Source organism: Trichosurus vulpecula, chromosome 1 (genome assembly GCF_011100635.1).
Source record: "Trichosurus vulpecula isolate mTriVul1 chromosome 1, mTriVul1.pri, whole genome shotgun sequence".
NCBI lineage: Eukaryota > Metazoa > Chordata > Mammalia > Diprotodontia > Phalangeridae > Trichosurus > Trichosurus vulpecula.
In genome coordinates, this window is record NC_050573.1 from 334950941 (window position 1) to 334962953 (window position 12013).

Here is a 12013-nt window from a genome sequence, read left to right on the forward strand (position 1 = left end):
ATTTTTATATTACCGAGCCATACTATAGCTTCCTGTGTTTTATAAATATGTTTATCTACATATAATCAGTCAAGCATTTATTAAGCAACTGCTATGTTCTGGGTGTTGGTAATAAAAAAGACAAAAACAGTCCATCCTCTCCAGGAGCTTCCATTCTGTTGATGGAGGCATACATACCTGGTACATGTGGATGGATACCAAATATGATGTGCTTAGAACTGTAATTAAATCAACTGTGATTTCATCACCATATGGAACTCCCAATATTGGTGAGAGTATAGCCTTGACTTAGTAGATGATAGAATCATAAAGGTTACAGGTTTAGAAGAGATCTCAATGATCATTTAGTTCAGCTCTCTTATTTTACAAATGAGGACCAAGCAGAGAGAGGTCAAGTGATTTGCATAGGGTCATACAGCTAGCACCCATCAGAGGCAAGCTATGAGTACAAGTACAGTATTCTGTCTACTTGAATGGGTATCTCTAATATAATCATTCACCCTTCACTTGGAGGTGTCCTTGTTAGGGAAATTACTGCTTCCTGAGACACAAGTCATTCTGCCTTTGGACAGTTCTATTGGGAACTGTTTCTTTGTCACAAGCCAAAGTTGGCCTTGCTACTCCTTCCACCTCATTGTTTGGCTTTTGAGGCCAAACAGAGTAAGTCTGAATCTTGCTCATTATGACGATTCTTCAGATATTTGAAGAAAGTCATGTGTCCTGCCCCACTCCTCTTCCTCTCTTGTACTCCTCCCAGTCTTCTTTAGGCTTAACATGTCTCAATTCCGTCAAAAGATTTTCATATGACACAGCCTTGAGGCTGCTCCCCATTTTGACATGCTCTGTCTTGTCAGTGTCTTCCGTAAAATGTGATGCTCAGAACTGAACAAAATACTCTGGCTGTGGAGTATGATAGAAATGTCACTTCTCTTGTTCTGGATGCCATCCTCTTAATTCTACCCCAAACTGCATTTCCTTTTTTTAACTGCTGTGTCACACTGTTGATTTGGATTACATTCCACTGAAACTCCTAAATCCCCTTTTAAAAACATGTTGTCTAGCCACACTTCCCCCATCCTGAACTTAGAATTCATGAAATGTTATTGCTGTAGGGGACTGGAGTTCTCACTCTTTTATTTTATAGATGAAGCAGACAAGTGAAACGACTTGCCCCAAATCACAGCTGTTTAATAGCAGAGCCAGTACTGGAACCGTGCTCCTTCTCTGTATGCTAAACACTGTTATATCACCTTTCTGACTCAGATGTAACACAAGGAAGTTGGAATAGATAATCTTTAAGTTTCATCTTTGCCTAAGACTGTTCCTTATACTCATGTTAGACTGGCCATCGTCATCCTTATAAATTCATAGGTAAATATGAAATGAATGTCTCATCTATGAGAAGTAGGCTTTTTTCTCTATAAATATTTAGAGTTTTCCTTGAAGTGTGTAGAAATTCCCATGTTTAATTGTAATTTACAGACTGTGGGCATGGCATTTAACTTTCCTGTGCCTCAGTTTCCTCATATGTAAAATGATAGAGTTGGACTAGAATGCCTCCGATGTCCCTTCCCCCTCTAAATCTAGAATTCTATGAATCAGAGACCAAGGACTCTTAGACTTTTATTGCTAGAAGGAATTACAGAGATGATTAGTTTAATCCTTTACCCCTTTAAGATGAAGAAACTGAGTATAGGAAAGGTTATAACTTGTCCAGAGTTACATGCCAAATGAATAATACCCATTAACTAGCTATTCTTCATTTTATATCTTCTTTTTTTTCCTTTGATGGATGACTAGATATTATTTTTGGTTATGCTTAAATATGTACGTGGTGCAGGAGAAGGAACATTAGACTGGAATTTGGAAATGAGACATAGTAGGGATGTCATGACACCAATAGACTTCATTCACATCCCAACTCTGATGTGTACTTTTAAGGCATTGGCACAAATCATTACCATTCCCTTGTCCTTAGCTCTGTCATCTCTAAAAGGAGTTTTTGACTTTATGGCCTCTAAGGTCCCTTACAGCTCTAAATCTCTGATCCTAGCATCCTGGGACACACTCCGAGGTTCTTACCGGGTCTAAATGTGATCTCCTATTTCAGTAATTAGATGTGTGTCATTTGGGAAGTTATTTTGCTTCCCTAGGCTTCAATTTTCATATCATAAACAGGGAAATTGAATGACATCTTTGTAGAAGTTTTATTAAAAGGATGGCTAGGTTTTGTTTTAAGTTTGATCCAATATATTCTGGTGCATTTTAAAGTCCAGAAAGTAGTTCATTCAAGCCGGATGTACCTATTCTAATCTGCCTATTTTGTGTAAATTTTACATTCTCCCAAGGTTTAGTAAATGAGTCACCAACAGGGGATCTTATATGTTAGGCTTCATTTTGTCCCTACCTTCATGCTGACATTTATATAGCACCTTAACATTTGCAAAGAGCTTTACATGTTTTATTGCATTTAATCCTCACAATTGCCTTCTGAGTTAGGTTGTATAGTTCCCATTTTACAGGTGAAGAATTGAGGGTGAGAGAAATTAAGTAATTTACCTAAGATCATGCAGCCATTAAATGTCTGGGGTAACCTTGAACTCAGGCCTTCCTTACTCCAAGTCCAGCACTCTTTTTACTATACCACATTTAAAAAAAAAAAAACTGTTCACTCCTATAACAGTCGTAGAGAGTCTTTGGTATCTGGGGACAGTCATTCCTTTTATTCAGTTCTTTTTTTTTTCCCCACATTTTTTGGGAATCATTTTATACCCCACTGTTCCATTACTCCCTTGCCTTCTTAGGACAGAAGCCTGTGCCTGTTGCTGAGATTTGAGTTTGATCAGACACATAACTATTTTGTAACACCTTGGAAAAAAAACTGAACAGTGAACAGCTTCGTATGTTGTTGTTTCTGCCACCACCACTTAGCATTTACATAGTATTTACAGTTTCCAGTGTGCTTTACAAGCATTGTCTCATTTTTTTCCCCTCACAACAACTCTGAGACGTAGGTGCTTTCAATATCCCTATTTTACAGATTAGGATACTGAGGCAGAGAGATTACATAAGACGGAGGTCAGATTTGAACTCAGGTCTTCTGACTCCCAATCCAGTACTCTACTTCATCACATAGGTGCCTTGAAAAAGATCATTATAGTTTAAAAAAAATATTGTACTTGAGATCAGAAGTGTTCATGTCTTAGCTCTGCCGCTTATTAACTGCGCAATCATGAATAAATCATTTAATCTCTCTGAGCCTGTTTGCTCATATGAGAAATGGGGATAATAACATACACCCTGCTTACTTCATTCATGGCCAGGTGGTTGTGTAAGGAGAGTCCTTTGTAAAATATTAAGCACTGTATACATGTGAGTACATGCAAGGCAGCATGCTAGTAGAAATAGCAAGATATTGATTTACATATCTCTCTTTAAGTATTAGTAAAGTTTCTCCACTTGTACCATTAGAACCATTCATTTCTGAATCATAGTTGTGCTTAATTTGCCCAGTTATTTTTGTTTTTAATTGGTTTTAGGTGCTCATTCTTTGATTCAGTGTTATTTGTTTGAATTTATTGTGTTGGAGAGGGATTCAAAGTTGATCTGTGTAGAAAGATCGCTGCCTTGATAAATATGATGATAAATCTAGGTTGCTCAAAAAAGCCTTTAGTCACAAATATTGAGGATTTTTGTAATATATTCAGTAATCCCTTACTTTCACTATAAGATTAGATCTTAAAAAGATGACTTTCCTTTAGCATTTTGTAATATCTCCATCTTTGTAAATCCACACTGAACAAGCATTACTTTGTAAATTCTACTTATGTAGATTAAAGCTTCTTAAGTATAATATTCTTAAGAGCAGGGACCATGTCTTACACTCACAAACACCAAATGGCCATATAGGTAATAGGTACTCAGTAAATGCTCATTGGATTGGCTGGTAGAGGTGTTAAATTTACCTTTAAAGATTTAAAAAACTCATAATTTGGGGAAAGGCTATATAAAAATGTATGTGTTCAATTAAGAAAAAAAATACCTTTTTGCCCACAGAACACCTCAGGAGTAATAATAGCATACCCGTAGTGCTTTACATTCACTTAGTTAAGCACCATGCCAGGTACCGTTAGGCAGTGAAAATAGAAAAGATAAAAATGATAATCCTTGCCCCCAAGGAGCTTAAGTTGTATCATGACGCCTACAAACATGTATGCACATAAGCATATAGGAAATATTTATAAAAATTATGAGGTTATTTGACAGGAGAAAGTCCTAGTAACTAAAGCAATCAGGAAATATATTTCATGTAGAAGATGGTGCTTGAGTTGTGTTTTGAAGGAAACCAGAGATGGAGATGAAAGAATGCCTTGAGATGGGAGATAAGACTGGCATGTGTTGCATGTACTATAGAGTACATCAAAGGGGATACTGTGTAATGAGACTGTAAGAAGGCCATTTTGGTTGGTCTCTACATGGAATGCACAAAGGGGCGAATATAGTAAGACTAGAAAGGTAGGTTGGGAATATGTCGGAAGGGGCTTTAGATGCCAAACAGAGGATTTTATATTTGATCTTAGAGGTAATTGTGATCCATTTGAGTTTGTTGGAGAATAATGTGGTCAGACCCACACTTTAGGTAAATCTCTTTGGCAATGCGCTTTATGTATACCATTTTTCTTATTGCTTTATAGTTGTCTGGAACTTTAGTTCCCTAAAGATTATTCCAAAGCCAAAATTTTCTAAGAGTTTGTTTCCATTAGAAAGAACACCAAACATTAAGATTTGTGTAGTTTTATGTATCCTGCTCTTTTGAAGGTATAAACTGCCTCTATACCAAAATTACATGGGCCACGTCAAAAGTATTAGTGCTAGGCAATGTTTTTTTTCTTTTTTTTTAAATTTATTTATTATATTTAATTTTCAGCATTGATTTTCACAAAAGTTTGAATTACAAATTTTTCCCCTGTTTCTACCCTCCCCCCACTCCAAGATTCTGGTTGCCCCATTCCCCAGTTAGCCCTCCCATCTGTCACCCCACTCCCCTCCCATCCCCCTTTCCCTTCTTCTCTTGTAGGGCAAGATAAATTTCTATGCCCCATTGCCTGTGTATCTTATTTCCTAGTTGCATGAAAAAACTTTTTTTGTTGTTGTTGTTTTTGAACATCTGTTTTTAAAACTTTGAGTTCCAAATTCTCTCCCCTCTTCCCTCCCCACCCACCCTCCCTAAGAAGGCAAGCAATTCAACATAGGCCACATGCATATCATTATGTAAAACCTGTCCACCATTCTCATGTTGTGAAAGATTAACTATGTTTTGCTCCTTCCTAACCTATCCCCCTTTATTGAATTTTCTCCCTTGACCCTGTCCCTTTTCGAAAGTGTTTGTTTTTCATTACCTCCTCCCCCTGTCTGCCCTCCCTTCTATCATCCCCCCTTTTTTATCTTCTTCCTCCTTCTTTCCTGTGGGGTGAGCTACCCAATTGAGCGTGTATGGTATTCCCTCCTCAGGTCAAATCCAATGAGAGCAAGATTTACTCATTCCCCCTCACCTGCCCCCTCTTTCCTTCCTACAGAACCACTTTTTCTTGCCACTTTTATGTGAGATAATTTACCCCATTCTATTTCTCCCTTTCTCCCTCTCTCAATATATTCCTCTCTTATCCCTTAAATTGATTTTATTTTTTTAGATATCATCCCTTCATATTCAACTCACCCTGTGCCCTTTGTGTGTGTGTGTGTGTGTGTGTGTGTGTGTGTATACCTACACATATGCGTAGATAGACACACATATGTATACACATATATACATATGCATATTCCTTTCAGCTACTATGATATTGAGGTCTCATGAATCATACACATCATCTTTCTATGTAGGAATGTAAACAAAACAGTTCAACTTTAGTAAGTCCCTTATGATTTCTCTTTCTTGTTTACCTTTTCATGCTTCTCTTGATTCTTATGTTTGAAAGTCAAATTTTCTATTCAGCTCTGGTCTTTTCACTGAGAAAGCTTGAAAGTCCTCTATTTTATTGAAAATCCATATTTTGCCTTGGAGCTAGGCAATGTTTATAGCCAGGTAGAACAATTAGCAAATTAATTGTTTACCCTTCTCTTTTGCCAGTTATTAGTAAACTAAGGTCTTTTGCCTTGATGACAGCATTTTATCTTTTGAGCTAATATGCTGAAATTGGCTCCCTAGCATGAATTATAAGACTTACACATTTGAAGAACTTATATAACTTCAATCTAACCCAATAAACATTATGTTAAGTGCCTACTAAGTGCCAGGCACAGTAGTAAGTAATTAGCAAAAAGAAAGACAGCCCCTGTCCTCAGAGCTTACAGTCTAATAGAGGGAGGCAACACCGAAAAGGAGGCAGAAAAACAGGGCAGTAGGGAGACAAAGGAGGGGCACTCAGTGTGGGGACAGAGGGGAAAGGAGGCCAAGGAAAGTGGTGTCAGTCAAAGCTTGAGTTGGCATCATGGTGATGAATTTAGAAGTGGTGAGCTTAACCTTCAAAAACACTTTAAATCACTGGACTTAAAACTATAGCAGAAATATTTAATTAACTATCTCACCTTGGAACCAGGAGTGTGGGGGGGGGGACCCAATGTGTTAATAATGCTGTTTTTTAAATGGATAATTTATGGACATAATAGGATTGTAGATACAGAGTTTGGAAGGGACCTTTAAGGCCATCTAGTCTGGCCCCAGATTTTTTCACATAAATAAACTGAGGCCTAGAGAGATTGAGTGACTTGCCCAAGGTCCACAGATACTAAGTATGAGAGGTAAGATCTGCATACAGGTGCTCTGTCTGCAGCAGCAAAGTTCTTCAGACTGTATTGGCGATATAGATATAAAGTTTTTCTTTTTATTAGACATAGTTTGAAGTTTCCATTTATATTGCTCAGGTCTGTGAAGGCATAAAATAGTCACAAGCATATTTAGCAGTGTATACACACACAGTCAGCCCTACTATTATCACCATCAGATGTCCTGAGGAACTCTGAATCTTAACATATCCAAAATGGAACTCGCTATCTTCCTTCCTACCCCCATTCCCAAACCCTCCCCTCTTCCAGATTTCCCTATTTCTGCTAAAGGTACCATCCATCATCTTGCCAGTATGTCAGACCTATTTCTTTATCATTAGTTTTGACTGCTCACTATCCTCATCCCTTGTATCCATTCAGTTGCCACATCTTGTCATTTCTACTTTCATGACACCATTTGAATCATTTCCACCAAAAAAACAAACCACAGACCCTTCTTTCCTCTAAATAATTTCATCAGCCTCCTAATTGGTCTCCCTGCCTAAGTGATTTTCCATAAGTGAAGATCTGTCTGTATGTCTCCCCTACTCAGCTAACTCCAGTGACTTCTTACTACCTCACGGATAAAATATAAAATCCCCATTTTAGCTTTTAATGCCATATGCAAACTGCCCCCAACCTGTCTTTCAGCCTCATTGGACATCAATCCTTTTCTGTTCTTCACTCAAAACATTCATCATCCATCTATTTGCCTTTGTACTGCCCATCTCCCATGCCTAGAATACACTGCCTCCTTCCTTCCACCTCATAAAGTCCCCTTTCTTTTAAGCCTGCACCTTTCCAACTTGTTAAATCTCAGGACCCCTTTATATTATAAGATAAATTATAAATTTAAAAAATATTGAGGATTTCAGTCTATATATTTATGATATTAGAAATTAAAATAGTTATTAATATTTTAAAAGATGTATTCTTTTATAATAATATACTCATTATGTGTTAATATAAATAACTTTGTTATTAAAAAAAACCTGTTTTTCAAGACCAAAATACAGTGAGACAAGTGGCATTGTTTTAAATAGTTTTGCAAATATCTTTAATGGCTAGATTTTCATGTCTGCTTTTCTATTCAATCAGTTGTGATATAGTGTTTATTAAAAAAAAAGTCCAGCCTTGGGCAGATACAAACTTGCGAAAGGGAAGAATATTTTAATAGGAAAATACCCTCTTAGTAGGAAGGAAGGGAGCAGCCATTTTTTAAGGACCTATCTGCAAAGCATTGTGCTAAATACTTCCCAAATAGTGTATCATTTGGTCTTCACCACAACCTGGGAAAATAGATGCTATTTTTATCATCCTTATCTTGCAGATGAGGAATCTGAAACAGAGAGGGTTAAGTGACTTGCCCAGGGTCATGCGGATAATAACTATCTGCAGCTGAATTTGAACTCGGGTTTTACTTAATCCAGGCCCAGTGCTCAACCCACTGTACCAATGCAATTCAGTAATTCAATTCAGTAAACATTTATTAAGCACCTCATACGTCCCAGGGATTCTGTTTAGCACTGAGAATACAAAAATGGGCAAAAGGCAGTCCTTGCCCTCAGGCAGCTTACAGTCTAATGGGGGAGCCAACATGTAAGCAAAAATATATACAAAACAAGATCTATACAGAATAAGTAGGAAATAATTAAAAGAGGGAAAACATTGTAACTACAAAGGTTTAGGGAAGCCTTCCAGTAGAAAGTGGGATTTTAGTTGAGACTTAAGGAGCACCACCTAGCTATGTTCATAATTATGAAAATAGTTTTCATTTCTAGGACTCCTTGAAAGGATTTTGGGGGACCCTCAGGATCACACTTAAGGTGCAGCTCAAGCACCAACTTATGCAGGAAGGCCTTCCTGATTTCTTCCAGCTGCCGAGGCCCTTTTTTCCAAACCACCTTGAATTTAACTACTTTGTATATAGTTGTATTCGTTCCCCTTATATTTAGGCCATCTGTGTTTTTAGAGGCGCTGGTTTTCTTCCTCTGTAACTCCACTCCCCCACCCCCGATAAATTCTTGAGAGTAGGTATTGCTCCACTCCCTGGTCTTGTACAACCAATGCCTCGTACACAGTAGGCAGTTAATGAATGTTTGCTCAGCCTGACAGCCTTATTTGGTGTAGAAAAGGATAGCGTCTGAACCCTGTGCTTTCTTCTTGCTCCCTGGGAGTTATGTGACCAGCCTCCTCCTCCACCTTCTTCTCCTCCTCCCTTCCTCTCCCCTTCTCCCCCCACTCCCTTCCCCCTGAGGACAGAGAAAGGAGAGGTTTCATTTCTGCCTCCTTTCCAGAAGTGACCCAAAAGTCCTAAGTGCTCCTTGTCTGGAGCACATGGAGGGCGTGTTCTGTGAGTACGGGATGTCCTCCTTGCTGGCCAAATTATTCTGCCCAGTGTTTTGAAGGTCAAGAAAATGATATAGCCTTCTTAATGAGCAGGGCTGAAAAACCATTTAAAGCACAAGGTTCATCTGATAATATTTAATAACCGCCCTGATGGAGCTGAGGCCAGCATAGGGATAGTTCCCTTGAAGATGTCCAGTCGTTCCTATGTTAGAGCCAGGGGGAAAATGTAGACATTGGAAGACATTTCTCAGCCAGTTAATGGGGAAGGCATTTTTCTAAATGAAACTTTGTTTTTAAAGACTTAAAAAAGCTTAGGCTTAGAAACTGGTATCTTTGGGATAATTTTTTCCAGAATGACTGGCCCTTCACATAAGAATGTACTATTCATTTTATTAAAGTTGAAGGATTGTGAAAGGATGGATTTGGGGGAGAATTGAGGTTAGTTTCTCAGTCATAGTTAATTCCATCTCTCCCTGGCCCCCTAAGTTTGAAACATACAAAGTGCAGGTAGCAGTTCTTTTTACTAAATGCAATATTTCTTACTCTTATTTGCTTCACGGTGGATCTTGCACGGTGACAGGGACATGTCTTATATAAAATTTGAATGAATTCCTCTGAATTATTGAGTTAGTGTGTAGAAATAAAATTTCAAAGCAAGCAGCAGTTTGAGTGAAGCATTTTCATTTAAATCGTTCTCAGAATTTGAACCTAGTTCATAGAAGTGAGAAAATGTTGTAGATAATACACATCATTAAATTTTGCCTTATTTTAAAAGCGCAGTACTAATAGGTACTCCTTTATCTAATGGAAAATTGACTGAAATCAAGCCTTTCATAAGAAAACCAGAAAAAAAAAAACTTCTTAGGCCTAAACCACCTGATTGAACCTGAAATAAGGGTCTGGTTTGCTCTTAGTGCCTGTGAGCTTCATATACATTTTTGCAGTCTGCCTTTGGGTTGAAAGCCCCAGTGACTTGAAATTCTGGATACCAAACAATCCAGAGAGGGTGTAAATCAGCACTAAAAGATATTTGTTATGTACTCCTGAAACTTGAAGCTAGTGAATATGTGCTTCCCCTGCAGCCATCCCCTCAGAAACCTAACCCATTTGTCCCCATCTATAACTCCATGTTTCCTCCCTGCTGGAGACTTTTCTTTAGTTGAACCTCCAGTTCTGGGAAAGAAAAAAAAAACAAAAAAAACTAGTTACCAGTTAAGACCAAAGCACAGCTGAGAAGTTTTGAAAGGCCCAGTGCCTTTAAGTTGCTCCTTGTTCTGGCTCCAACTGTGTTTTCTTTCAACATTAAGTTCACTGGGGAGGAAAAAAAAAAAGTTGAGACCAAAATAACAGTGCTATTAGAAATGCAGTATTTCTGCCATGATTGCAATGTATGTTGCCCGCAGTGAGAAGCAGCCTATAGACCCTTCTCTCCACTCCTCCGGTTAAATTATTGTGAAAGGGGGACAGAAACACAATCTCAATGGGAGATTGGAAGTAGCAATAGTGTTTGGTGGCGGAATCTCACCGCCCTGTTCTTTCTCTCTCTCTCTCTCTCCTGTATCAAATCCTACAACCACACCACACTAATTATCCCCAGAATGGGAGGGGTTGCCATGGTGACTGAGCACTTTTTAAAGCACAGGAATGGTGTTCATTATTGTTCGGTGTCTTTCGCCCTGGGGAAAAGGTCAGTGTGTAGCTGTTGTTTTCCATATGAATTTTGGCTGTAGAGCCCATCAGAAGGCTATAGGGACTACCTAGGAGAAGGTAAGACGGTGTTTCTGAGCTTTATGTATGAAGTTGGTGAGAGTAGTTTGTTTTAGTTTGTTTTCACGGCTCTCCAGCCAAGTAATTGCAGAACTCCTTTTGACTGTTAAACAAGCAAAAGTAGAATGGAAGAAAAGAGAAAATTAGTGAATGGTGTGCTTTTTTTTCCTGGTATGAGTCAGGTGTAGAGCCTTTTCCCAAGCACAAGATAGTTTATTCTAAGGAATTTGAATATCAGATTTATTATCTTTAGAAAGGTTTGTTTGAATTTAAAGTTAACAAAATGGATGAGCCTTATCTATACCTTCTCCATCAGTTTGTCTTAAAAACTGTGCTATTCTTGGGATAAATAATTTTGATTTAGGTAAATAGCCAATATGATTTTCTATATAAATGACTTTCTGGTCACATTATATTTTCTAATGAAAACATTAGGTATATCTAATCAGTTAAACATTTTATAGTAATCTTAAGAACAAGACAGTTTATTAGATATTATGATTTGATGTGTGATATTTGGTACTACAAAATAAGATTTTTTTTTTTAAAAAACAATTGAGTTTGGAAGATCTATTTGGACTCAAGTTATAATGATAATAATTATGTTTCTAGTTCTTTCTTCAATAGGCTTTTAAATAATTAAGAATTAAAACTGTCGGGGCCAGATGACTGCTCTTAAAATGCACTCTATTTTTTTGTTGTTTTTGGAGGACAATGACTTTTCTTTGAAATGTAGCATTCTACTAGTTGAAGAACTTGTAATTATTTCATCTGAAAAACCAAGACTCATTGTTGTTGTTTTTTTATTTATTTTCATTGCCTTTGCAAAAGTTGTATGTATAAAAAGTTTTAAGCCTAGCTTTGTGTTGACTGGCTGATAAACTAAACAGATTTTCTCTTTAGGAACAGAGAATGAGCTGCTTCTGTATTTTTCATACTTTTAAGCTGTTTATGAGGCCGCCCCACAGTTGTCTTTATAGAGAGTTAACTAAGATGGCAAGATCCCAATGAAATGAAAGGGAAAGGCTGATTAGACAAACAAAACCAGTGGCTAAGACACTGTAAATGTGGCACT

The 12013-nt window shown here is 37.7% G+C and overlaps 1 protein-coding gene across 1 annotated transcript in view; it reads left to right on the forward strand.

Annotated features, from left to right (window-relative positions):
* Positions 1-12013, forward strand: part of MYO10 (myosin X) — a 253056-nt gene that overhangs the window by 194056 nt on the left and 46987 nt on the right. The gene's annotated exons all lie outside the window — the stretch shown is intronic.